Source organism: Mesoplodon bidens, assembly GCF_964165515.1.
Source record: "Mesoplodon bidens genome assembly, chromosome: 9".
Taxonomy (NCBI): domain Eukaryota; kingdom Metazoa; phylum Chordata; class Mammalia; order Artiodactyla; family Ziphiidae; genus Mesoplodon; species Mesoplodon bidens.
Genome location: NC_138166.1, coordinates 73,326,981 through 73,354,911, shown reverse-complemented (window position 1 = coordinate 73,354,911; position 27,931 = coordinate 73,326,981). Strand labels below are relative to the sequence as shown.

Here is a 27,931-nt window from a genome sequence, read left to right as displayed (position 1 = left end):
CCTGATGGTGGAATCATTAGGAAGTCATTTTTAAATGTGTTTTTTCATGGTGTTTAAAAGTTCCCAGCTGACAGAAGGTGCTGTTACACTAGGGACATGTATAAGGTTTTAGTCCAGAGTGGGTTTGTCAGTGAATGTTGAGGTTCCCTTTGTGGCTTAAAGCTTTCTCAAAGTCTTCACAATGGTATGGCTTCTCCTTTGTGTGGATCTTCTTGTGAGCAGGCAGGGTGGAGTCGTGGGTGAACTCCTTGGTGCAGAGTTCACAACAGTATGGCTTCTCGCCTGTGTGGATTCACTGGTGAACTCGGAGATCTGAAAGCTGCATGAAACCTTTGGGGCAGATATTGCATTTAAAGGGTCTCTCTCTCCTGTGTGTGTCCTCTGGTGAGTGACAAACTGAGGCTTATAATGAAATTTGTTTTTGCATACCCTACATTCATATGGTATCTGTGGTTTCTTTTCCAATATGATGACCGGTTGGTCCCACGGTGCTCAGTGAAAGAACTGAATTTGACCCAAGTTGTCCTGAGAATTCTCCTTTGTCCAAATATGTGGCTCCTTCTTGAGGCACTTCTTGGGAAATGGAACTGTTGTCCCATTTTCTTTTGGAACTTCTTAGACTCTTCTGAGAGTCTCTTTTGTGTCCACTCTGAGTCAAAACTTCCCTCTCAGGACCCTTCAGAAGCTGAGGCTCCTGAGATTTAAGTAATCTTGTCTCTTCCCTGTCTTCCGTCAGACGCTTCTCCAATTTCTGTTTGAGTTGTAGAGCCTCCAGTTTACCTTTTTCAGGAATGGTCTCTGGCAGGAGAATATTCTGTTCCTTCTGTCATCTGAATGTATCTCACTCATAGAAGGTTCAGGCTTCCTGAATAAGTTTCTTCCATTGCCCATGTCACCGATCTCAGCTTCCACCATCTGAACATTTGAATTTTGCAGAAGAAACTTCTCTCCTTGTAAGCTGATTATGGTCTATTTTGGGGTTTCTTGTTATTTCTTAGCGTGTCCTCCAGTTCTTTGCAACTCTCCATGCCACTTTCCTTGACTAAGACCTGGAACTCCTGCAACAAGAACATCATAAACTGCTCCATCACCAGCTTATCCATAATCTGCTCATTGGTGTGAAGATCTGGCTTCAGCCACAGATGGCAGAGAGAACAGTCTCCTCAAATCCTTGAAGGGTCAGATTCCATCAAGCTGGTAAAAGCTCTGAATCTAATGTGCCAAGTCTCAGAGTTGTAGTCTTGCTTTTCAGTGTGTTCCTTGGGATGCTACAGACACTGGTGGCTCTGATCCAGGGCTGTCTTGGAGTTTTCTGTGACCCCATGAAAATGTCTGTTCTGTGGCTGTACTTATTGGAGAATTTTCCAGTATGACTCTTAGCAAAATGTTCTATAACTGATGCCTAAATTGAGACCTATCAAAAGGGATTTACCCTGGTTTTCCTTAGTAGCATAATAGATTCACTGTTTATTCAGAAGTCTCCTTTGAATCCTCTTGCCTTCAGCCTCCTTGAGTCTGGGACTGGATCTTAAATTGTTTCTTGAGCTGAAATGTCTCTATTTATATAGAGTGGTCAAAACTCCTAGCCTCTCTTCCCATTACCTCATCAGCCCAATGACTAGTTTAAGGCCATGGAAGGAACCATTTTAGATGATCTGAGTGGATTAAATTTCCCGTTGAAACTCCACCAAAAGAAAAAATAATTTATTAAATAAATCTATATATTGGTTTTATTGTAGGCTATTTATTATATTATTTACTGTAGACTTTTATTTATTGTATTTAGTGGCTACAAGATCGGATTTTCTAGTCTAGTGAATTTTTTATCATATTCCTGCAGTGTTTGAAGGAGGTAAGGGATATAAATCCAAAAGTTTTAACCAAATTGGGTCACCTCTTTTTTCCTTTTTACAAATGTAAATGAGTCTTAAAAGATTTTATCTAAAATCAGTTGACAAGGTAAAGTGTGAGAAGAACATATTTTCTGAGTAGGCATTTAGAAAAACAGAGGTTGTACACCATAGAGAAAAAGAATAATGTCATATAATTTAGAAATCCTTACTTTTCCTAAATGCCTAAGGCAGTAATAGCTTAACAAGTAAAGAATGTGTGAAGAGTTGGTGGGCTGATATCAAATCAGTGATTTAATCTAGCTCAAACAAAGCTTTAACATGGTAATTCTAAGATGCTGAAAAATAGCAAAGAAAGTTTAAAACATCATTAATATTCCTCATGCATCAAAAATTACTTTGCATTTTTCAGTGAAAATGTATGTATAAACACATTTTCTTTATCCACTTCTCTGTCAATGAACATTTGTTTGTTTTTGTTTTTTGCTAACTTTATTTGGGTAACTTTTTATTGTTTTATGTTTTTCTATTAAGGTATATTTGATTTATAATATTATATTAGTTTCAGATGCATAACAAAGTGATTGAAAATTTTTATAGATCATACTTCATTTAAAGTAATTATAAGATATTTGCTGTATTCCCTGTACCATACAATGTACCCTTGTAGCTTATTTATTTAGTACATAGTAGTTTGCATCTCTTAATCCCCTACCCCTGTCTTGCCCCTCCCTCCCCGCTTCCCTATCCCCACTGGTAACCATTAGTTTGTTCTTTATGTGAGTCTGTTTCTGTTTTGTTATATTCACTCATTTATTTTATTTTTTAGATTCCACATATAAGTGATAACATACAATATTTGTCTTTCTCTGTCTGACTTACTTCACTAAGCATAATACCCTCCAGGTCCATCCATGTTTTTACAAATGGCAAAATTTCATTCTTTTTTATGGCTGAGTAGTATTCCAGTATTCATATGTGTGTGTGTGTGTGTGTGTGTGTGTGTGTATGTGTGTATACCACATCTTCTTTATCCATTCATCTATTGATGGACACTTAGGTTGCTTCCATATCTTGGCTACTATATATAATGCTGCTATGAACATTGGGGTGCATGTATATTTTCAAATTAATGTTTTTGTTTTCTTCAGATATATACCTAGGAGTGGAATTGCTGGATCATATGGTAGTTCTAGTTTTAGTTTTTTGAGAAACCTCCATATTGTTTTCTACAGTGGCTGCACTAATTTACATTCCCACCAACAGTGTACAAGGATTCTTTTTTCTCCATATCCTTGCCAACATTTGTTATTTGTGGTCCTTTTGGTAATAGTCATTCTGATGTGTGAGGTAATATCTCCTTGTGGTTTTGATTTGCATTTCTCTGATGATTAGCAATGTTGAGCATCTTTTCATTTGCCTGTTGGCCATCTGTATATCTTCCTTGGAAGATGTCTATTCAGGTCTTTTGCCCATGTTTTTTTAAAAAAAATTTTTTTTTTTTTGGCTGCATTGGGTCTTCATTGCTGTACATGGGCTTTCTCAGAGTGGGGGGCTACTCTTTGTTGTGGTGCGCAGGCCTCCCACTGTGGCGGCCTCTCCCGCTGCAGAGCATGGGGTCTAGAGTGCAGGCTCAGTGGTTGTGGCACACGGGCTCAGTAGTTGTGGCTCATGGGCTCAGTCGCTCCACGGCATGTGGGATCCTCCCAGACCAGGGCTCGAACCCATGTCCCCTGCATCAGCAGGTGGACTCCCAACCACTGCGCCACCAGGGAAGCCCTGCTCATGTTTTAAATCAGGTAATTTGTATTTTTGATATTGAGTTGTATGAGCTGTTTATATATTTTGGCTATTAACCCCTGGTCATATCATTTGCAAATAGTTTCTCCCATTCAGTAGGCTGTCTAAAAGCTTTGAAGTTTAATTAGGTCTCATTTGTTTATTTTTGCTTTTGTTTTCTTTGCCTTAGGAGACAGATCCAAAAAAATATTGCTGCGATTTATGTCAGAGTATTCTGCCTGTTTCTTCTAGGAGTTTTATGGTTTCAGGTCTCACATTTAGGTCTTTAATCCATTTTGAGTTAACTTTTGTAAATTTCATCTTTTTTTTAAAATATACATATAGCTGTCCAGTTTTCCCAGCACCACTTATTGAAGAGACTGTCTTTTTCTCATTGTATCTTCTTGCCTTCTTTAATTGACCATAAGTGTGTGGGTTTATTTCTGTGCTCTCTATCCTGTTCCATTGATCTATGTGTCTGTTTTTGTGCCAGTACCATACTATTTTGATGACTGTAGCTTTGTAGTATAGTCTGAAGTCAGGGAGCATGATACCTCCAGCTCTGTTCTTCTTTCTCAAAATTGTTTTGGCTATTTAGGGTCTTCTGTGTTTCCATATAAATTTAAAATTACTTTTTCTAGTTCTGTGAAAAATGCCTTTGGTATTTTGATAGGGATTGCATTGAATCTGCAGATTGCCTTGGGTAGTATTGTTATTTTAAGAGTACTAATTCTTCCAATCCAGGAACACGGTATATCTTTCTATCTGTTTGTTTTGTCTTCAATTTCTTTTATCAGTGTCTTATAGTTTTCTGAGTACAGATCTTTTACCTCCATAGTTAGATTTATTCCTAGGTATTTTATTCTTTTTGATGCGATTGTAAATGGAATTGTTTCCTTAATTTTTCTTCCTGATAGTTCATTGTTACGGTATAGGAATGCAACAGACTTCTGTATATTAATTTTGTATCCTGCAACTTTGCTGAATTCATTGATGAGCTCTAGTAGTTTTTTGGTGGCATCTTAACTGAGTAAGCAAATTGTTAACTACAACACTACTGTACAATAAATAAAATGGAAAAGGCCATATATATACAGCTTGAAATCTAAATTCTGGCACAGTGGAAAAATTTTAGGTAACCACAGTGCCCACAGGGATTAAAATAATTAGAGAAATAATGATAGATATAGAGGGTGAACAAATAAAATTCAATATAAGAATTCTAGGTGTCCCTAAAATAGAAATGCCAACAAAAGACATAGAAAGTTATTTAAAATACATAATAGAGGAAATTTCCTCTGAAATGAAGCATAAAGTCTGCAGATCATGAAAAAATAATAAAGAACAATCAATACTTAGATAAATGGTATTGAAATAATTGAACTTTAAGAAAGAAGAAAATAATTCTTCACACACAGAAAACAAAGAAAGTTATTCATGAGAGCAGGAATTAAGACAGCTTTTGTCTTGTCTCTAGTAGTATTCAATGTCAGGAGACAGAGGAATAATGTCTGCAGAATTTTGAAGTCAGAGATTTTAACCAGAAATATTATACCATGCCAAAATATTCATTTATAAAAGTCACAAGGAAATTTTCAAACATAGGAGGATGCAGGAAATATAGAATCTGTGAGTCCTTCTGGAAAACCCTATTTGATAGCAACTTTTTTTCAGCCTTATTAAGGTGTAATTGATAAATAAAATAGTAAGATATTTAAATAGTATGTCATGATGATTTGATATACAGGTACATTGTGAAAGGATTCCTCCCATCTAGTTAATTAACACATCCATAACCTCACATATTTATCTTTGTGGGTGGGAGGGGTGGCAAGAACCTTTTAGTTCTATTTTCTTAGCAAATTTCAATTATACAATACATTATTATCAACTGTAGTTACTAGTTATACATTAGATGTTCAGACCTTATTCACTGATATCAACCTTTAATGAAGTTGAAAGTTATTTCTTTTGAAACAATGTAATCTGTTTCTCGAAAGAAAGTTCACAAAGAAGCCTGCTTCCAATCCAGATACCAGGTATCTGTAATTGCAGCATCAATGAAATTGGAATAGCTGGATTCTGTTCTTAGTACCACTATTGATGAGCTATGTTATCCTGGAAGGTTGTTCAGCTTCTATGTGACTCAAGGTGGGGCATGAGTTAGCTGATTTCTACAGATATCTTTAAAACCTAAATTTCTGTGAAATAACTAGAAAGCTTGTTGTTTTATACATTGTAGCAAAAGATTTGCTAATGTAGCAGTCTAAAAACTGATTGTACTAATTTTGAGGGGTTTTCAACATTATTTGTGGAACCAAGTTTTGAAAAACCATCCAGATTTAAGGTGCTGGGGGCATTCATTACAAGACAGAAGGTACTATACCTTAATTTTAATTTGGATAGCTCTTACTTTCTAAATTTATAAAATACTCATACTGAGGAAACAAAACAAAACAAAAAAACAACTAAAATAACAACAACCTGGAAAATACAAAGCAGTCATTTGGGAGAATGGTTCTCAGACAATTTTATCTGTAACTTTTCTTAAGTATTTGTGTAATTATTTCCCTTTTCCCTACATTTTTGTTTTCCTTTTTTATTCACCTCCCTCCAAGATCACAGCTGGGACTACTCTTATATAAAGAAAGAGAAGGCACAGTTCATGCTTCCATTACCATGGATTCTTGACTTTATAGATCTCAACAGAAATGGAGATGGGAGGCCGAAGAGGCCGAGAAGGCCGGTCTGCCCCTCCGCCTGACCTCAACGCTGCCACCACCAGCCACACCTTGGAGGTCAGCCCCATGGGTCTCCATCACCCACTCAGAACTAGGCTATAATCCCCTTATATATCAGAACTCCAGTTGGAGGGACTCTGAATCAGCCTAACTGCAGATCCACAATTAGAGATCTCTTAACTGGGAGGGAAGTGAGAACACAATCAATGTCTCCATTCTTCACATGTGTTTTATAGGCATCTTATTTACTATAGTGACCATGCTCAGTACTGAGATTTTCACCACTTTAAATAACTAACCACTTCTCACCACCTAAAATTAAGCTAACCAAGTGAAAGAAAACAAATCCAACATTTGGTAAATACCTTTTTGAATACCTATTATATACCAAATATTTTCAAATATACCTTATTTCACTTTCTCAATAATTTGTCTCCTTGTTTATAGTTGGGGAAATTGAGACTAAGAAAGGTTTGATGACTTGCATAAGGACACTCAGCTTGTAAATGAGAGTCATAATTTGAACCCCAAGCCTCTTCATTTCAATTTCACCTGTTTTCAACTCTATGGAAGAGACCATCAAATGCATGTCTCTCAGCCCTGTCTGCTGAAGAAGCATTGTCACCTGGGAAACTTAGCACATATATCAACACCTTGGCCTCATCACAGAGAACCTAATTTAATTGGTTGGGGCAGTAGGAGACAGACAAAGGTATTCTTAACCTCCCCCCCACACTGCCAAGTGTAATATGTAGCCAGAGTGATTATTGTTTCTTATATTTACCAAGTTCAGTTGCTTTCAAAAGAAGTAAGTCTTGAATTGTTGGGGGAGGGGTATATAGTTAGATCAGTAATATGGTAAGCACTGCTATTTCCTAGGCTGGCATGATTTACTCAAGGCCACTACTTGTTAAAACTCTGACATTTATTTTATAGCTTGCCCAGCACACATTCCTGTATTGCTGTTTTGGAGCTCCTACACAACTCATTAATTACTGGAATAATGCCCCAGAAACAAACTTTAACAAATTATATTAATCATTTCATTTTAATTCAGAAATACTTTACTCTCAGTTTTTAAGGAACAGAAAACAAAACTGACCGTCTAAATCCCAATCCAGCACCAGGGTTCAGCTTTCTACAGCAAACGTGATTAGGCAATCTCCACAGGTTAGGATCACCAGAGAGTTAGCCAAAGTGAGAAAAAAGTCCCCAGCAATAAGGATGGGGCTGGGGGCATGGGCCCTGTGTTGTAAGGACTATCACCATTATACAAGGAGAGCCTCGAAGAGGAGTTCACCCAGCCTTCCGGATGCTCCAGAATCAAGAACGAGCCGGAACAAAGCCACACTCTATGAGTCATATTGATTCAGATTTTTGAGCCAATCAGAAAGCTGTGCCTAGGGTGTTTATAGTATTAGATGAGAGAAAGTCTCATGGATCATCTAATAAAAATCTGCCATTTTACTGATGAGGATAATGAAGATCAGACATAAATAGTGACTCGCACGAGGTGCAAACTAGATAGAATCCAGGATTCTGGTCTCCAAATCTGTTCAACTGTCACCAGCCCATTCCATGCCAACCCCTAGCATTCTGTAGGCACAGAAACACGTCTTCCATTTGCTCCTAGTATTCAAGTTTTCTTTTTTCCACCTTTTTAAATAGGTTTCTTCATCTCTTGATTCCTTAGGTATGGAATCCTAAGTCCCACACACTGAGGAGTTAGCTACATTGAATAAAAATATGGCCATGGACTCATTGGCCAAATCTACTCTTACCCGAGCTCCCATGGTGAATGGCCTTGCTGGGTTTTACTCCCACTATTTTTCCAGGGAGATCAGCATCACCTCAGCTACTTCAAAGCAGATCTAACATTCCAGCCAAGGGAATGACTGTTTCTTCTGGGCGTGTTTCTGTGTGCACGGCTTGTTCTTTTCAGCAACCTCCCTATGAGTTTCTGGAGTATGAAGACAGCTTTCTTCTGAAGAAACCACTGGCCTACATATTTCTATTAAAAAAAAAGAAGGGTGCAGGGAATGCTGTAACAAGCAATATAAAGTCTCAGACAGTTTCCTAGATATTTTTCTGCCTGAACTTTATCTGCCTGTCTGAAAAGGGTGGTGTAATTTTGTAAACCAGCTAAATAAATTGAAGAAATTAACAAATAAGTATATAGAAGAATAGGCATTAAACTATAAACCCAATGCTTTGGTAATGAGCTCTTTCTGTCATATAACTTTCTTCAAAAATATTTTTTCCTAACCACTTGTACTTCTGCATTTCTAACACTCCTGCCTCCTCTTAAGCCCAGTCACTCCCTGTTCTTTCTCTCCTTTCCCTCCTCCCTCTCCCCATTGCCCACACTTCCTTCTTTAACCATTCAAATGAAAGAGCAGTTTTAATTATTGAATCATACTGATGTTGGGTTGCTATCAGTTAACAAGCCATAAGCAACTTTTAGGTCTAAATTTTATTTTGACTTTTTGCTCAAATTTCCTCATGGTGGTAGAGGATTTTTGTAATAGTAAGAATAAATGTAGAAAAAGAATGGGTATGTGTGTATATATGTGTGTGTGAGAGAGAGACAGAGACAGAGACAGAGACAGAGAGATGGAGACAGGGGCAGAAACAGAGGTTTCAGATGAATGTTATTTTATATTATTTGGCCGTATTAAAAACAGAATAAAACTCAAAGGACATTAGCAATATCAAAGCTGTGTAATACTTTAAGTGAGGTGTGAAGAAAATAGCAAAAGATAATGAAAATAAATTTTAAAATCATATAATTACTCTATATCACAGTGATTCTTTTGTTTGTACTAACTTTCTAGTTACATTTTAATGTGAATGATTTACTCCCACCCCATACTCAGTTTCTGTTACATAAAGTCTTGTTTCCAATGTGCTAGGAAAAGAGGTAGAAGAGTCAGGCTGGTCTCAAAGTGACATGTGCCATTCCCACTCCTACCCATCTGTTATAACTGGTCATGTGGCCCCACTGGAACTCTAAGAAAGGCTGGGGGATGGAGGGAGTGTCCACAGCCCCTGCCACCCTTGGGGTAGTTGAAAACTAATGGGTCTTGAAGTACAGAAAAATCTGGGTTCCAATCTACCTCAAACTCAACAGAGGAGACAGCACACTTCATCTTTGATCAAAAAGCATGCTCTATTCCCCCATATTTCCATTCACATTTACAGTCATGCTACTACATCTAGCCTTTAAATAGACACTTGTTACTGAAGAACAGATAAGCCCTTGGTTTATTGTTTTTATTTTCATTGAGAGCAATGACGTTATATTCTAACAAGTGATATTCCAAGAAAATAAATAAAGAGAAGGAAGGCTCAGAAAGAAAAGTAGGGGAAAAATTTATTTTACAATTTATTCTCCTCTGTTTAAATTCTTTTTTTAACATCTTTATTGGAGTATAATTGCTTTTACAATGGTGTGTGAGTTTCTGCTTTATAACAAAGTGAATCAGCTATACATATACATATATCCCCATATCTCCTCCCTCTTGCATCTCTCTCCCACCCTCCCTATCCCACCCCTCTAGGTGTTCACAAAGCACTGAGCTGAACTCCCTGTGCTATGTGCCTGCTTCCCACTAGCTATCTATTTTACATTTGGTAGTATATATAAGTCCATGACACTCTCTCACTTCGTCTCAGCTTACCCTTCCCCTCCCAGTGTCCTCAAGCCCATTCTCTACGGCTGTGTTTTTATTCCTGTCCTGCCCCTAGGTTCCTCAGAACCATTTTTTTCTTTTTTACATTCCATATATATGTGTTACAATACGGTATTTGTTTTTCTCTTTCTGACTTACTCCACTCTGTATGACAGACTCTAGGTCCATCCACCTCATGACAAATAACTCAATTTCGTTTCTTTCTATGGCTGAGTAATATTCCATTGTATATATGTGCCACATCTTCTTTATCCATTCATTTGTCGATGGACACTTAGGTTGCTTCCATGTCCTGACTATTGTAAATAGAGCTGCAATGAACATTGTGGTACATGACTCTTTTTGAATTATGGTTTCGCAGGGAATATGCCAATTAGTGGGATTGCTGGGTCATATGCTTGTTCTATTTTTAGTTTTTTAAGGAACCTACATACTATTCTCCGTAGTGTCTGTATCAATTTACATTCCCACCAACAGTGCAACAAGGTTCCCTTTTCTCCACAGCCTCTCCAGCATTTATTGTTTGTAGACTTTTTGATGATGGCCATTCTGACTGGTGTGAGGTGATACCTCATTGTAGTTTTGAATTGAATTTCTCTAATGATTAGTGATGTTGAACATTCTTTCATGTGTTTGTTGGCAATCTGTATATTTTCTTTGGAGAAATATCTATTTAGGTCTTCTGCCCATTTTTGGTTTGGGTTGTTTATTTTTTTGATATTGAGCTGCATGAGCTGCTTGTAAACTTTGGAGATTAATCCTTTGTCAGTTGCTTCATTTGCAAATATTTTCTCCCATTCAGAGGGTTGTCTTTCCGTCTTGTTTATGGTTTCCTTTGCTGTGCAAAAGCATTTAAGTTTGATTAGGTGCCATTTGTTTATTTTTGTTTTTAGTTACATTTCTCTAGGAGGTGGGTCAAAAAGGATCTTGCTGTGATTTATGTCATACAGTGTTCTGCCTTTGTGTTCCTCTAGAAGTTTGATAGTGTCTGGCCTTACATTTAGGTCTTTAATCCATTTTGAGTTTATTTTTGTGTAGGGTGTTAGGGAGTGTTCTAATTTCATTCTTTTACATATACCTGACCAGTTTTCCCAGCACCACTTATTGAAGAGGCTGTCTTTTCTCCACTGTATATTCTTGCCCCCTTTATCAAAGATAAGATGACCATATATGTGTGGGTTTATCTCTGGGCTTTCTATCCTGTTCCATTGATCTATATTTCTGTTTTTGTGCCAGTACCATATTGTCTTGATTACTGTAGCTTTGTAGTATAGTCTCAAGTCAGGGAGCCTGATTCCTCCAGCTCCGTTTTTCTTTCTCAAGATTGCTTTGGCTTATTTGGGGTCTTTTGTGTTTCCATACAAATTGTTAAATTTTTTCTTCTAGTTCTGTGAAAAATGTTATTGATAGTTTGATAGGGATTGCACTGAATCTGTATATTGCTTTGGGTAGTATAGTCATTTTCACAATATTTATTCTTCCAATCTAAGAACATGTTATATCTCTCCATCTGTTTATATCATCTTTAATTTCTTTCATCAGTGTCTTATAGTTTTCTGCATACAGGTCTTTTGTCTCCATAGGTAGGTTTATTCCTAGGTATTTTATTCTTTTTGTTGCAGTGGTAAGTGGGAGTGTGTCCTTAATTTCTCTTTCAGATTTTTCATCATTAGTGTATAGGAATGCGAGAGATTTCTGTGCATTAATTTTTGTATCCTGCTACTTTACCAAATTCATTGATTAGCTCTCGTGGTGTTCTGGTAGAGTCTTTAGGATTCTCTGTGTATAGTATCATGTCATCTGCAAACAGTGACAGCTTTACTTCTTTTCCGATTTGAATTCCTTTTATTTCTTTTTCTTCTCTGATTGCTATGGCTAAAAGTTCCAAAACTATGTTGAATAATAGTGGTGAGAGTGGGCAAACTTGACTTGCTCCTGATCTTAGTGGGAATGGTTTGTTTTTCACCATTGCGAATGATGTTGCTGTGGGTTTTTCATATATGGCCTTTATTATGTTGAGGTAAGTTTCCTCTATGCCTACTTTCTGGAGGGTTTTTATCATAAATGGGTGTTGAATTTTGTCCGAAGCTTTTTCTGCATGTATTGAGATGATCATATGGTCTTTCTCCTTCAATTTGTTAATATGGTGTATCACATTGATCGATTTGCGTATATTGAAGAATCCTTGCATTCCTGGGATAAACCCCACTTGGTCATATTGTATGATCCTGTTAATGTGCTGTTGGATTATCTTTGCTAGTATTTTGTTGAGGATTTTTGCATCTATGTTCATCAGTGATATTGGCCTGTAGTTTTTTTGTGTGTGTGACATCTTTGTCTGGTTTTGGTATCAGGGTGATGGTGGCCTTGTAGAATGAGTTTGGGAGTGTTCCTCCCTCTGCTGTATTTTGGAAGAGTTTGAGAAGGATAGGTGTTAGCTGTTCTCTAAATGTTTGATAGAATTTGCCTGTGAAGCCATCTGGTCCTGGGCTTCTGTTTGTTGCATGATTTTTAATCACAGTCTCAATTTCAGTGCTTGTGATTGGCCTGTTTATATTTTCTATTTGTTCCTGGTTCAGTCTTGGAAGGTTGTGCTTTTCTAAGAATTTGTTCATTTCTTCCAGGTTGTCCATTTTATTGGCATACAGTTGCTTGTAGTAATCTCTCATGATCCTTTGAATTTCTGCAGAGTCAGTTGTTACTTTTCGTTTTTCATTTCTAGTTCTATTGATTTGAGTCTTCTCCCTTTTTTGCTTGATGAATCTGGCTAATGGTTTATAAGTTTTGTTTATCTTCTCAAAGAACCAGCTTTTAGTTTTATTGATCTTTGCTATCGTTTTCTTCATTTCTTTTTCATTTATTTCTGATCTGATCTTTATGATTTCTTTCCTTCTGCTAACTTTGGGGTTTTTTTCTTCTTCTTTCTCTAATTGCTTTAGGTGTAAGGTTAGGTTGTTTATTTGAGGTGCTTCTTGTTTCTTGAGGTAGGATTGTCTTGCTATAACCTTCCCTCTTAGAAGCTGCATCCCATAGATTTTAGGTCGTCGTGTTTTCATTGTCATTTGTTTCTAGGTACTTCTTGACTTCCTCTTTGATTTCTTCAGTGATCTCTTGGTTATTAAGTAGTGTATTGTTTAGCCTCCATGTGTTTGTATTTTTTATTTACAGATTTTTTCCTGTAATTGATATCTAGTCTCATAGCGTTGTGCTCGGAAAGGATACTTGATATGTTTTCAATTTTCTTAGGTTTATCAAGGCTTGATTTATGACCCAAGATATGATCTATCCTGGAGAATGTTCCATGAGCACCTGAGAAGAAAGTGCAATCTGTTGGTTTTGGATGGAATGTGCTATAAATATCAATTAAGTCCATATTGTTTAATGCATCATTTAAAGCTTGTTTCCTTACTTCTTTTCATTTTGGATGATCTGTCCATTGTGGAAAGTGGGGTGTTAAAGTCCCCTACTATGACTGTGGTACTGTCGATTTCCCCTTTTATGGCTGTTAGCATTTGCCTTACGTATTGAGGTGCTCCTATGTTAGGTGCAAAAATATTTACAATTGTTATATCTTCTTGGATTGATCCCTTGATCATTACATAGTGCTCTTCTTTGTCTCTTGTAATAGTCTTTATTTTAAACTCTGTTTTGTCTGATATGAGAATTGCTACTGCAGCTTTCTTTTGATTTCCATTTGCATGGAATATCTTTTTCCATCCCCTCACTTTCAGTCTGTATGTGTCTCTAGGTCTGAAGTGGGTCTCTTGTAGACAGCATATATTTAGGTCTTGTTTTTGTACCCATTCAGCCAGTCTGTGTGCTTTGGTTGAAGCATTTAATCCATTTACTTTTAAGGTAATTATTGATATGAATGTTTCTATTTCCATTTTCTTAATTTTGGGGGGGTTGTTATTGTAGGTCTTTCCCTTCTCTGTGTTTTTTGCCTAGAGAAGTTCCTTTAGTATTTGTCGTAGAACTGGTTTGGTGGTGCTGAATTCTCTTAGCTTTTTCTTGTCTGTAAAGGTTTTCATTTCTCTGTCAAATTTGAATGAGATCCTTGCTGGGTAGAGTAATTTTGGTTGTAGGTTTTTTCCCTTTCATCACTTTAAATATGTCCTGCTACTTCCTCTGGCTTGCAGAGTTTCTGCTGAAAGGTCAGCTCTTAACTTTATTGGGATTCCCTTGTTTCTTATTTGTTGCTTGTCCCTTGCTGCTTTCAATATTTTTTCTTTGTATTTAATTTTTGATAGTTTGATTAATATGTGTCTTGGCGTGTTTCTCCTTGGATTTTTCCTGTATGGGACTCTTTGCACTGCCTGGACTTGATTGACTATTTCCTTTCCCATATTAGGGAAATTTTCAACTATAATCTCTTCAAATATTTTCTCAGTCCCTTTCTTTTTCTCTTCTTCTTCTGGGACCCCTATAATGTTGGTGTGTTTAATGTTGTCCCAAAGGTCTCTGAGACTGTCCTCAATTCTTTTCATTCTGTTTTCTTTATTCTGCTCTGTGTTAGTTATTTCCACTATTTTATCTTCCAGGTCACTTATCCATTCTTCTGCCTCAGTTATTCTGCTGCTGATTCCCTCTAGAGAATTTTTAATTTCATTTATTGTGTTGTTCGGCCTTGTTTGTTTGCTCTTAGTTCTTCTAGGTTCTTGTTAAACGTTTCTTGTATTTTCTCCATTGTATTTCCAAGATTTTGGATCATCTTTACTATCATTACTGTGAATTCTTTTTCAGGTAGCCTGCCTATTTCCTCTTCTTTTGTTTGGTCTGCGTTTTTACCTTGCTCCTTTATCTGCTGTGTGTTTCTTTGTCTCCTCATTTTGCTTAACTTTCTGTATTTGGGGTTTCCTTTTCACAGGCGGCAGGTTTGTAGTTCCCGTTGTTTTTCGTGTCTGCCCCCCGTGGGTAAGGTTGGTTCAGTGGGTTTTGTAGGCTTCCTTGTGGAGGGGACTGGTGCCTGTGTTCTGATGGATGAGGCTGGATCTTAGCTTTCTGCTGGGCAGGACCTCATCCGGTGGTGTCTTTTGGGGTGTCTGTGACCTTATTATGATTTTAGGCAGCCTCTGTGCTAATGGGTGTTGTTGTGTTCCTGTCTTGCTAGTTGTTTGGCATAGGGTGTCCAACACTGGAGTTTGCTGGTCCTTGAGTGGAGCTGGGTCTTAGCATTGAGATGGAGATCTCTGGGAGTGCTATCCCCAACTGATATTACAAGGGGCTGGGAGGTCTCTGGTGGACCAAAGTCCTGAACTCGGCTCTCGCACCTCAGAAGCTCAGGCTTGGCACCTGGCCAGAGCACCAAGACCCTGTCAGCCACACAGCTCAGAAGAAAAGGGAGAAAATAAAAAGAAAGAAAGAAAGAAAAAATAAAATAAAGTTATTAAAATAAGAAATAAAAAATATTAAAATGAAAAAGTAATTAAAATAAAAAGAAGAGAGCAACCAAACCAATAAACCAATCACCAGTGATAACAAGCACTAAAAACTATACTAAAAAAAAACTGGACAGACAGAACCCTAAGACAAATGGTGAAAGCAAACCTATATAGACAAAATCACAGAAAGAAGCATACACATACACACTCACAAAAAGAGAAAAAGGAAAAAAAAATATATGTATATATATATATATGAAAAAAGGAAGAGAGCAACCAAATCAATAAACAAATCTACCAATGATAATACGCTCTAAATACTAAAGTAAGGTAAATATAAAACTTGAAACAAATTAGACGGAGAAAGCAAACCCCAAGTCTACAGTTGCTCCCAAAGTCCACCACCTCAGTTTTGGGATGATTCGTTGTCTGTTCAGGTATCCGCAGATGCAGGGTACATCAATTTGATTGTGGAGATTTAATCCACTGCTCCTGAGGCTGCAGGGAGAGATTCCCCTTTCTCGTCTTTGTTCGCACAGCTCCCGGGTCTCAGCTTTGGATCTGGCCCCGTCTCTGCATGTAGGTCACCCTCTGGCGTCTATTCTTCACCCAGACAGGAGGGGGTTAAAGGAGCAGATGATTCCGGGGCTCTGGCTCAGTCCAGGGTGAGGGAGGGGTACAGAATGCAGAGAGAGCCTGTGGCGGCAGAGACTGGCGTGATGTTGCAACAGCCTGAGGCACGCCCTGTGTTCTCCCGGGGAAGTTGTCCCTCAACCACGGAACCCTGGTAGTGGGGGGCTGCACAGGCTCCCAGGAGGGGAGGTGTGGCTAGTGACCTGTGCTTGCACACAGGCTTCTTGGTGGCAGCAGCAGCAGCCTTAGCGTTTCATGCCTGTCTCTGGTGTCCGCACTGATAGCCATGGCTTGCACCCATCTCTGAAGCTCGTTTAGGCGGTGCTCTGAATCCCCTCTCCTCGCGCACCCCCGAAACAGTGTTCTCTTGCCTCTTCGGCAGGTCCAGACTTTTTCCCTTACTCCCTCCCTGCTAGCTGTGGCACACTAGCCCCCTTCAGGCTGTGTTCACGCAGCCAACCCCAGTCCTCTCCCTGGGATCTGACCTCCGAAGCCCGAGCCTCAGCTCCCAGCCCCCACCTGTCCCGGTGGGTGAGCAGACAAGCCTCTTGGGCTGGTGAGTGCTGGTCGGCACCGATCCTCTGTGCAGGAATCTTTTTGCTTTGCCCTCTGCACCCCTGTTGCTGCGCTCTCCATGGCTCCGAAGCTTCCCCCCCACTCACTCCCCATCTCCTCCAGTGAAGGGGCCTCCTGGTGTGTGGAAACATTTCCTCCTTCACAGCTCCCTCCCAGAGGTGCAGGTCCCTTTCCTATTCTTTTGTCTCTGTATTTCCTTTTTTGTTTTGCCCTACCCAGGTACGTGGGGAGTTTCTTGCCTTTTGGGAAGTCTGAGGTCTTCTGCCAGCGTGCAGTAGGTGTTCTGTAGGAGTTATTCCACATGTAGATGTATTTTTGATGTATTTGTGGGGAGGAAGGTGATCTTCACGTCTTAGTCCTCTGCCATCTTGAAGGTCCTCCCTGACACATTACTTTTTGAGAGGTAACAAATGCTTTGAGTAATTTTCTTCAACTCACTTCAGGTCACAATTTGCTTTGCAGTTCCTTTGCATAGACCTTCTGTCTGCCCTCCTTAAGTAATACTTTTCCTGCCTCTTCTAATGGCCTTTGTGCTGGCTTTCCTGAACATAGCACTGGGATAAGGATATTTTCCCAAGATGGGAAATTTATTGAATTTATATAAATTGATGAGTACAGTTTATTGAAGAAGTTATTTATTTATTTAAAAAATAATTTTGGCTGCATTGGGTCTTTGTTGCTGTGTGCAGGCTTTCTGTAGTTGCAGTGGATGAGGGCTACTCTTTGTTGCAGTGCACGGGCTTCTCATTGTGGTGGCTTCTCTTATTGCAGAGCATGGGCTCTAGGCATGCGGGCTTCAGTATTTGCAGCACGCAGGCTCAATAGTTGTGGCACGTGGGCCCTAGAGTGTGCGGGCTTCAGTAGTTGTGGTGCACAGGCTTAGTTGCTCCGTGGCATGTGGGATCTTCCTGTACCAGGGATCCAACCCGTGTCCCCTGCATTGGCAGGTGGATTCTTAACCACTGTGCCACCAAGGAAGTCCCTGAAGAATTTTATTTTAAAAAGATACCAAAATAGACTGCTCGGTAATTTAAAATTAGTGATTGATTAGTTTTTGGAGTTCTTGAACTTCAGTGATAGGCTTATAGAATTACAGTTCTTGGGGCAGATGGGTAAAGAGGAAAGTTGGTTTCTCTTCTTTTAGGTTAGAGCATGGTAATGTTCAACAAACACAAGCAGAGCATGAGCAGTTGCCATAGTTACTTCTAGAAGCATCCAGAGGTCATGGTAGAAGTGACAGCAGTCACAACAGCAGTACAGAGGGCATTTGTTTCTGGAATTGCCATTGTATAAGTGATGTTGGTGGAGTCCTCTTGTCCCAGCATTTTTTTTGAGTATTTGTTGTCTTTAATATGATTTCTTTATTTTTTTTTTTAAATTGGGGTATAGTTACTTTACAGTGTTGTGCTAGCTCCTGCTGCACAGTGAAGTGAACAAGCCATATGTATACACATATCCCCTCCTTTTTGGATTTCCTTTCCATTTAGGTCACCACAGAGCACTGAGTAGAGTTCCCTGTGCTATACAGCAGGTCCTCATTAGTTATCTATTTTATACCTAGTGATGTATATATGTCAGTCCCAATCTCCCAATTCATCCCACCCTTCCCCTTTCCCTCGCTGGTGTCCACACGTTTGTTCTCTACATCTATGTCTCTATTTCTGCTTTGCAAATAGGTTCATCTGTACCATTTTTCTAGATTCCACATACATGTGTTAATATATTTGTTTTTCTCCTTCTGGCTTACTTCACACTGTACGACAGTCTCTGTAGCTTCTTGATGAGATACTAGGGATTGGCCCCTGGAGGAAGCTGGGACTTCTATTCATCTAGGCAGGTGGGATTAATTTTACTTTAGCTAATTGATATGGCACATACTGTGACCAAAGCTCTAAGTACTGTCATTGCTACATTTATAGATGGGAAAACAGGGCACAAAGAGATTCAACATCTTGTTCAAGGTCACGGTTAATAAGGGGCAAAGACAGAATTAAACCCAGGCAGTCTGGCTAGACATTGTTTGATATGCTTTAAACAGCATTATTTCCAGTAAAGAGAGTGGAAGGATTACTCTGCTGTTATTCAAATCATTGCTCCAAAAGATGGAAGGAAATAATGCACAAGCTATTTACATGTTAGGGTGAGTTGGTGTCCCAGCATGACAGGAGGGTATCTCTGGCATTTTGCAACAGGCAAGAGTCATCAAAAATATTTTGCATTTAGTCTTGGAAAAGTTGAAACTGCCTTATGTACACAAAATTGAGATAATATTTATTTCGGCAAAATATTTTGAGCCTGTTCATTTTTATATGCTGAGGTTTGGAAAAGCTGACATTTTCTTAGTCTGGCCAGTTGAATCTACTTTAGTGTTAGTGTTCTCCATTTTCTAATGAAATTAGAGGTTTAGGTTAAAGGGAAGTCTTTATTAAAATAAATGTTTTCACTGTAATGTTGTTTAACTTAACCAAACCAATATCCAAGTTGCTCCTGAAACACAAGCTCTGTAGATCATGAAGTTTAGGAAGGTTAAAAGCACGACTGGTAGTTTTGAGTCAACTCAACTCAATCTCAACTAATATGTTATTATTTTCAATCAACTTTTGGAGCACATGTACAAAATATTAATCGCTGTTAATGTCTAGGAAACCAGGTTGTGGCTGTTGATCCCTAATATTCATTGAGAATCAATTATTTAATATAATATACCTGAATTTTCTTCTAAACTTAATTGTAACTAAGTCATTTATGTCAGTATCCTTTTTGGGAGAGTCTGGCTCATCCAAAAGGTGGTAAATTTTCATATATCATATTTAGAGATGAAAGATTAAGCCCAAGCTAAAGTTGTAAATTTGCTCTGGCTCAACTAAAGTTGTTTGAATGAAAAGAGAAACTGTCATTTAATTAAAAATACCAGCAGGTGGAGACTATCATATGTAAAGGTGTCTTTAAAATCTTTGACTCCAGTGTCCTCTCTTTCCAGAACTTCAAGCACGTCTTACCAGCTGTGTTCCCCTGGACATGACATTGGCATTTTAATGAAACATGCCCCAAACAAAACTCCACCTTCTTCTCTCAAACCTGCTCCTCTCTAGTCTGTATGCTCAATCCATCACTGAAGCTAGAAACTGCAAAACCATCATTGACTTGTATTTTTCACCTATTGGCTTTGCAAGTGAAATGGCTGAGGTTTTTTTAACGTTTTAGTTTGAAATAGTTTCCAAAGTTGCCAAAAATATCCAAAAATTTCCAAATGCCCTTCAACTAGATTGGTCACCAATTTTTAACCTTTTCTCATATTTTCTTTCTTTCTTCCTCTTTCTCTTTCTTTCTTTCTCTCCCTCTCTCTCTCTCTCCCTCCCTCCCTCTCCATATATCTATATGCATACATATAGTCATATAAATTTTTCTATTCTGTTTGAGAGTAAGTTACAGACCTCATGTACCTTTCCCCCTAAATATTCATTGTTATTTTCTAAGTATAAGAATATTCTCCTACATAATCACAGTAAAATTTTTGGAATAAAAAATTAATATTGGGGCTTCCCTGGTGGTGCAGTGGTTGAGAGTCCGCCTGCCGATGCAGGGGACACGGGTTTGTGCCCCAGTCCGGGGGAATCCCACATGCCGCGGAGCGGCTGGGCCCGTGGGCCATGGCTGCTGAGCCTGCACGCCCGGAGCCTGTGCTCCGCAGCGGGAGAGGCCGCAGCGGCAAGAGGCCCGCGTACCGCAAAAAAAAAAAAAAAAAAAAAAAATTAATTTTGATACAATGCTATTATCTAATCCATAAGACCTACTCAAGTTATTCCAATTGTCTCTTTTTTTTATTTTTTGCTTTATAACAAATTAAATCAGTTATACATATACTTATGTTCCCATATCCCCTCCCTTTTGCGTCTTCCAATTGTCTCTTTAATGTCTTTTTTTATCATATTTTTAGCTGGTCCAGGATGGAATTAAGAATCACACTCACACTTAGTTTTCATATCTCTTTAGTCTCTCTTGATCTGATGTGGTTCTTCAGCTTTTCTTTGTCTTTTGTGACATTGATATTTTTGGAGAATACATTCTATGGATTTTACATCTATCAATTTGGGTTTATCTGATATTTTTAATATTAGTTTCAGATTATATATTGTTTGGAATATAATGTAAGTGATAGTGTGTCTTTCTCAGTGTATCACATCAGGAAGCACATGGTGTCAATCTGTCTCATTATGGATGACGTTACCTTGGATTACTTGATTAAGTTATTATTTACTTTTTCCTTCTCATTCACTTCTTTACTCTCCATGTCCAACTAGCCCTTTGGAGCTGTCAATTCTGAAAATTTCCCAAATTCAGACTTTTTCCTCCATTTTCATGGCCTTTGCTTAGATTGTTGTCTTAGCTTCCCCATTCATCTTCCAACTCTGACTCACTTCCAACCCCCCTTCCCTAATCGTGCCAAAGTTGCATTTCTGAAATACGGATTTGGCCACAAATCTCCCTGACCTTTAACAATTAAGACTATTAATTCCACTCAACTCCTTATAGTAGCATTTCCAAATTACTTTATGTGGAACACTATTTCTTTGAAATAACCTGTGCAAAACAGGGTTCTTTGGTCAAATAAGTGTGGGAAATTCAGTCTTTATTACCTTGTCTTGTATAGCCATGTGGATTACTGTACTGAAGACTCTGAGAACTTCTGCAGAAAAGAAATCCAGCATTCCTCAAACTTACTTGAATAAGAATCCTTTTGTTTACCTCAGTTCCCTATAAATAACCCAAGAAACAAGTGGTCTATGAAATTAATAGTTCATAAAACACCTTTTGGAAAATATTGCTGTGTAGTCCATTCTCCTTAGCAAGCTTTACAGTGAAACTCACACCTTGCCTCTCTGCTTGGCCAGCCCCAAATCTATCACTCTCTCCACCAATAATTCCCTTTCTTTTATTAATCAAAAGCTACTGCTACCTCATTTCACTCCATACTCACATGTCTTGTTACTGCACAGTGTCTTCTTTTTTTAAAAAATTTTTATTGGGGTATAGTTGATTTACAATGTTGTGTTAATTTCAGGTGTACAGCAAAGTGAATCTGTTATATATATACATATATCCACTCTTTTTTAGATTCTTTTCCATGTAGGCCATTACAGAGTATTGAGTAGAATTCCCTGTGCTATACAGTAGGTCCTTATTAGTTATCTCTTATATATAGTAGTATGTATATGTCATTCCCAATCTCCCAATTTATCCCTACTCCCTCTTATCCCCTGATAACCATAAGTTTGTTTTCTACATCTGTAACTTTATTTCTGTTTGTGGATAAGTTAATTTGTACCCTTTTTTTTAGATTCCACATATAAGTGATATCATGATATTTGTCTTTCTCTGTTTGACTTACTTCACTCAGTATGACAATCTCTAGGTCCATCCATCTTGCTGCAAATACCATTGTCTAAAATGCCCTTTACTGCTCCATGTCTCTTCTGAAAACAAAACAAAAAAACGAACAGAAAGACCACATTCCTGTGTGTTCCTTTTCCTGCTTACAGAGAACACTTCAGTGACCAGATGTGTGTTTCCTTGCTCTCACACTGCACTACTTTACTTCTGGCATTTCTGATCACCAAATATGTGGTAGTTTTCCCACACCAGACAATTCTGTGACACCAGTTGGGTACGCTACAATTTACCTCAATTCTGACACTATCTACCTAGAGATTGCAGATCCCACAAGTTAAGGGCCCAGTCCCACAAGACTGCCTCTCCACGTCCCCCACTTCAGGTGCCAGTCACACGTCTGGATTGTTACCTGTGCTCTGACCACTGACTGTAAACTGGGGGTCTCTACAACCTACTCCTCAGGTCAATTAATTTGCTAGAGAGGCTCATGGAACTCAAGAACATAGTTTACTTATGAGATTACTGGTTTATTATAAAAGTCTATAACTCAGGAACGACCAGCTGGAAGAGATGAATGGGGCAAGGTATGTGAGGAGGGGCACAGAGCTTCCATGTTCTCTCTGGGCACAGCACCCTCCCTGTATCTACAAGTGTTCAGCAACCTGGAAGCTCTTAGAACCCCATCCTTTTGAGTTTTTATGGAAGCCTCATTACCTAGGCATGATTGATTAAATCATTGGCCATTGGTGACTGATCTCAATCTCCAACCCCTCTGTCCTCCCCAGAGGTCAGGGAGTGGGGCTGAAAGTTCCAACCCTCTAATCACATGGCTGGTTCCCCTGGCAAACTAAAGTGTGGTTGAAAAATGGTTGTTATGAATAACTAAAGACATCCTTACCTCTATTATCACTTAGGGAATTTCAAGGATTTTGGGAGCCCTGTGCCAGGAACTGGACAAAGACCAAGTATATATTTCTTACTATAAATCACATTATCAAAACCTCCCACCCCTTCTCCTGTGTCACTTACACTCCTGTTAATGACCCAGTTCAACTATTGCCTTTCTCCCGAAGTCTGCCCTGCTCTTCTTCTCTCTTCTCCCTTCATGTTCCCCTCTGTTGAGGGCTTTTTTTTTAGAAACTGAAAAAGAATTTATTTATATCTCTGTGTAAGAGAATCAAGTGGATGTACAGCAAGAAACACAGCATTGAAAATCAGCTATACCCCATTATAAAAATAAATTTTAAAAAAAAAGCAAAGACTGAGAGAGAAATTTTTTTTTTTTTTTTTTTTTTTTTTAACAGCAGGTTCTTATTAGTCCTCAGTTGTTGAGGGCTTAACATGCTCATGCTAATGGCCTCTCTCCCCAAATGCTGAGCTGCTTGAGCTTATGGGCTCCTTGTACACCTTGTAAACATCACAAAATTTGGTAAGCCCTGAGTGATTGATTGTTGAATAAATGAGTGAACACAGGCTTGATATTTTCTACATACTGATGAGACTGCTGACATCAGCCATATCCAGTGATTGATTGTATTAGATGATTGACACTGAAGGAACTTCTGTATCAAGCCAAAATTATGAGTGTCCAAAATAGGTTACTTATTATTATTATTCATTCCCCTTTTCTCACAACAATTACCTTTACTTGGAAATATATGTTACAAGGTATATGAGCAAAATAACTTGATTCATTTCTTTGAATATTAATCAAAGTCAGCAGGTATCAGACTTATTTCCATTTATAAGATTTGTGAATTAAGAAGGTATAATCATTTTATTGCCTAGTAACCAGAGAAAACTTTATGACATATGTGCATTTTACATTTCTGAAACATGATTTATTCTCTATAGTTTGGGAGAATATGAGAGTTTGATACATTTAGCTTTTAGGGCAAATTCTAAGCTTATAGCCACACATTTCCCAGTTTTTCTGTTCATTCAAAATGCCTTTACCATTATTTTTTTTTCATTTAAGATATTTACATACTTAGTGCAATCTAAGAAGAAAATAAGAGATTTGGTTAGTACAGTGTATCTAGTTTCTTTGAAATGAAGTTTAGAACTGGATAGCTAGTCGCAATTCATTTTGCCAGGTAAGTGCATGTTGCTGATAAGTAAACCCATTTTCTTTAACATAATGTAAACAGGTGATGACAGGTGGTGGGAAAGTGTTCTCACATCTATTCTGACTTTTATAAACACACCTATCTTGTAATATTCTTAGCCTTCGTCTTGCAGTTATAGATGTGATCCATCAGACTTTACATTTGTTCAATAGAATTGATGAAAACTGTTGTCCATGGCAAATGTGTATTCTCAACCACACTCCTTTCCACTTCAGCCCACCACAGGATGTAATAAAAGTATATTAACTGAACAGGAAAGTTGGGTCGTCTAAAAGCGTTGAGAAATGGACTCCTTCCTAATCAGAGACCTCAGAGCCTGAAAGTACACAAGTTAGTTCCTGTCCCTTTGGAGACAATGTTAATGGGAATAAACTTTTCCACAGCAGTAGAGACACAGTGTTTTTTCCACATTGCACTCCAATTTTTTGAGAATGTGCTTGAAGTCAGATGTTGAACTAAACTCTAGGTTTCTGTCTTCTTTTTCAAATACATTCCACACAGATTATGGCACAAGTGAGGGGTATACCACTCAGCCTCCCCACGCACTATGATTCATAAGGAAACCCCTTTTACCGGCTGCCAATAAATCAAGAGCTTGGGAGAGCAGGGTTTGAGAGCGGGCGGATTCAGAGTGAGCTTGGGCTGGGCAGGAACACAGTGTGCATTCCAAGTTGGCTAAAGTGTGCAGTTTACAATTACAAGGCAAGGAGGAGCTGCTGTTGCTGAAGAACAGTCAAAAAGGCTAATAAATACTTAGTATATGAAGCCAAAAATTGAACAGTTCTCTCTGTTTCTCTCTCTCTCTTTCTCCCTCTCTCTTTCTCATTTCTCCAATGTGTTTTCAAAACTGAGACATTAATTGTAAAATTTCCAAAGTCCCTTATTCATTGTTAATGGGCAAACCACTGTATTATACTTAGTAATCTCTGCAGCTACGCACTGATCCATCCTTAAAATTACAGCTAAACTTACAATGCTGAGCTATGTGGTGGTTTGAATCGGCATTACCATACAAGGCAGCTCTGAATTCCTCATGGTAATCTTTTGTTACTCTTTTTAAGTTTCCCTAGCAGTGCCAAGCGTCTTGAACTTTGTGGAATGAATATAAACTTTATAAGCATAAACCTTTGATTCCACTTTGAAATCTGTTAAATAATGCCAAAATTATATTAACAATGTACATTTCAAAAATCAAAGGCCTAGATTACTTTGTTTACTTTAACCTTAGAAAACATTTGTTGTTATCTTTGGACGACTGATAATTGGGCATCGCAACAGCTGCCTTCAGGAAGAAGATTATACAACCCAGAAGCGATGCTTGGGCTGCAAAGCTGGCCTGTGTTTCTGGGTTGTTTGTAAATGTCTCAGATATTTAGAAAGTTGTCCCTTTAAAATCTCCAAAACATTTGTTAGAAACAGTTCATAATGTAAGTATGTTTCCCTTGGCACCTCAGCAGGGCAGTTCTTGTTTTCTGCTCGAAATATGAGGGATTTGGTTGAGAAACAGAAAAGGTTTTGTCTTTAGCAGGCTGACATGGGGCTGTTGCTGGCTGCATGGCCCAGAATCAATGTGATGTGGAGCAACTCCTTAAGGAGAGAAGACCTTTCTTTAAAGGATGGGCTAATAAAGCTTTTGGAAGATGCAGAGGTGCATGGGAGAAATTCCTGTACAAGGGCAAACAAGCCAAAGAAAACTATTTTTATGTGGTCCTGACATAGTTTATATGAAAGGGAAGAGACATGTACTCACTATGGCAGTATGGTGAGGTGAGTAAGAATTCAGACTTTGGGGCCAGATTGCCAGAGTTCGAATTTCAGTTCTTCCCATTCCTAACTCTGTGACTTGTGCCAAATTACATAATTCCACTGTCCTCAGTTTCTTTATCTGTCAAATGATATAGTAAAAAATACCTACCTGAAAGGTTTGTTGTAAGGATTGAGTGTATATGTATAAAACACTTAGAACAATGACTAGCTTTGCTGTACAAAAGAATGTTAAGGCAATTTTAAAAAGGAGAAAGTTGGGGCCTTCCCTGGTAGTGCAGAGGTTGAGAGTCCGTCTGCCAATGCAGGGGACACAGGTTCGTGCCCTGGTCCGGGAGGATCCCACATGCCGCGGAGCGGCTGGGCCTGTGAGCCATGGCCTCTGAGCCTGTGCGTCCGGAGCCTGTGCTCCGCAACGGGAGAGGCCACAGTAGTGAGAGGCCCCCCTACCGCAAAAAAAAAAAAAAAAAAAAAAAAGAGAAAGTGACTATGAATGAAATTTGTTTTTAAAAAAATGTTGCAGCCCAAATTTGCTCTCATTTAATAATGCTTGCCCCAACACATACAAGTAATAAATGTCATTTTAAAGCTTTAAACTCTTCCTTTGGTAAAATCCTTATTAAGTACTCTGAATAAGGCTCTGTGATTATCCCACAATGAGTTTTTTGCTGGAGATAAGTAATGGAAATTCCTATGTTCATTTTATAAGTGAAGAAGCAAGAATTATTCTCAGCCTTTGATGGGAATACTGAACTCTCCCTCTGGGATAAAACACTTTATGTCAGCAGCTTCGCCTGTAGTGCTTTCTCTGCTTTATGCTGCCATCAGTAGGAATGGGCAGAGAAGAATCCTTAACAAATATTAAATGGTGATGATGATGATTTCACAATAATTCCCTACAGTTACTTCAAAGATTTTGCAAAACTGCAAAGGGTATTTCCTGATATTGGAAAATGCTGGGTGCAGTGTCATTTGGTGGAAAATAGAGTGAGGCATGGAAAATCGATTCAGAATGAAAGTCTTGTATGTTGCTGTGGTCCTATGTTGTCCTCTAGCTTCTCTTCCCCGCTCCTCTCCCTGCTCCATTTCAAGTCTATTAGCAGAACTTCGTTTGGAACAAGAAAAAAGAGAGAAAATGTGTGTGGAAATAAAATAATGTACTGTATGCCTTTGTTAAGCAGGACTGTCAAAATTCACATACTCCCTTACATATGCTTCAATACTTTGAAGGTATTATATAAACTGCAGTTAAAGGGAAGTAATGCATCTTAAATTTGAGAAAGAAATTATAAGAAATCGAGTAAATCACTGATTGTGAGATAGTATTATTCGTTGATAAACTGTAAGTTTTGATAAACTCCTGAGCTAATTTCCAGATTTTATCTCTACTCTTCTGTCTATCACAATGGATTGCTAGTTTGTTTAAGTGTCTGGCTCCTTTATGCAATTGTGGACTTCTTGAGGGCAAGGCCTATATTGTACATAGTTTTATACCTACAGTACTTGGGAACTTGTGGGTTATTAATAAATTCCACCTCAGTCTTCCCTAAATAAGTGACTTTTATTTCATAGGATTTGGAGAATAAACAAGGCCCTGTATTCTAAGTTCTTTCCCTGAATCTTCAGCAGCATTGAAGGTGTTTCTCACCTTGGCAACTGGAGTGCTGAGGACTCCATTTGTCCAGTAGGAATCAAGAACTGAAGACTCCTCATAGGAATATAGGCCTTCCACTTGCTCCAGGACCATGATCCTAACCCATGGAATGTACTGTCTTGAAATACTGCTCACCAGGTTTTCTGAATCTAGATTATTATAAATGTTTCTGATGTTTATAAACTCTGCAGATGGAGTTTATGGATTTACATTTATTGACTGTACGTCTGCAGAAATACTTAAGTAAAGCTAGAGGAAAGGTAGATAAAAGGATGAAAGTTAATATCCCAAGTAATACATTTATATAAGTAACATTTTGTAGTATCTGGAGCAAATTTACA

General features: G+C 38.4%; 1 protein-coding gene and 1 pseudogene across 3 annotated transcripts in view; one reads left to right on the top strand and one right to left on the bottom strand.

The window, feature by feature from the left end:
* The window catches only part of TFEC (transcription factor EC), a 663,356-nt gene that overhangs the window by 342,759 nt on the left and 292,666 nt on the right, over window positions 1–27,931 (top strand). The window lies entirely within an intron of this gene.
* Window positions 17–27,683, bottom strand: LOC308622307 (annotated as a pseudogene). The gene is made up of 4 exons: window positions 27,585–27,683; window positions 25,390–25,454; window positions 24,746–24,894; window positions 17–798 (listed from the first exon to the last, which is right to left on the bottom strand). The product of its transcript is annotated as an uncharacterized misc_RNA (transcript).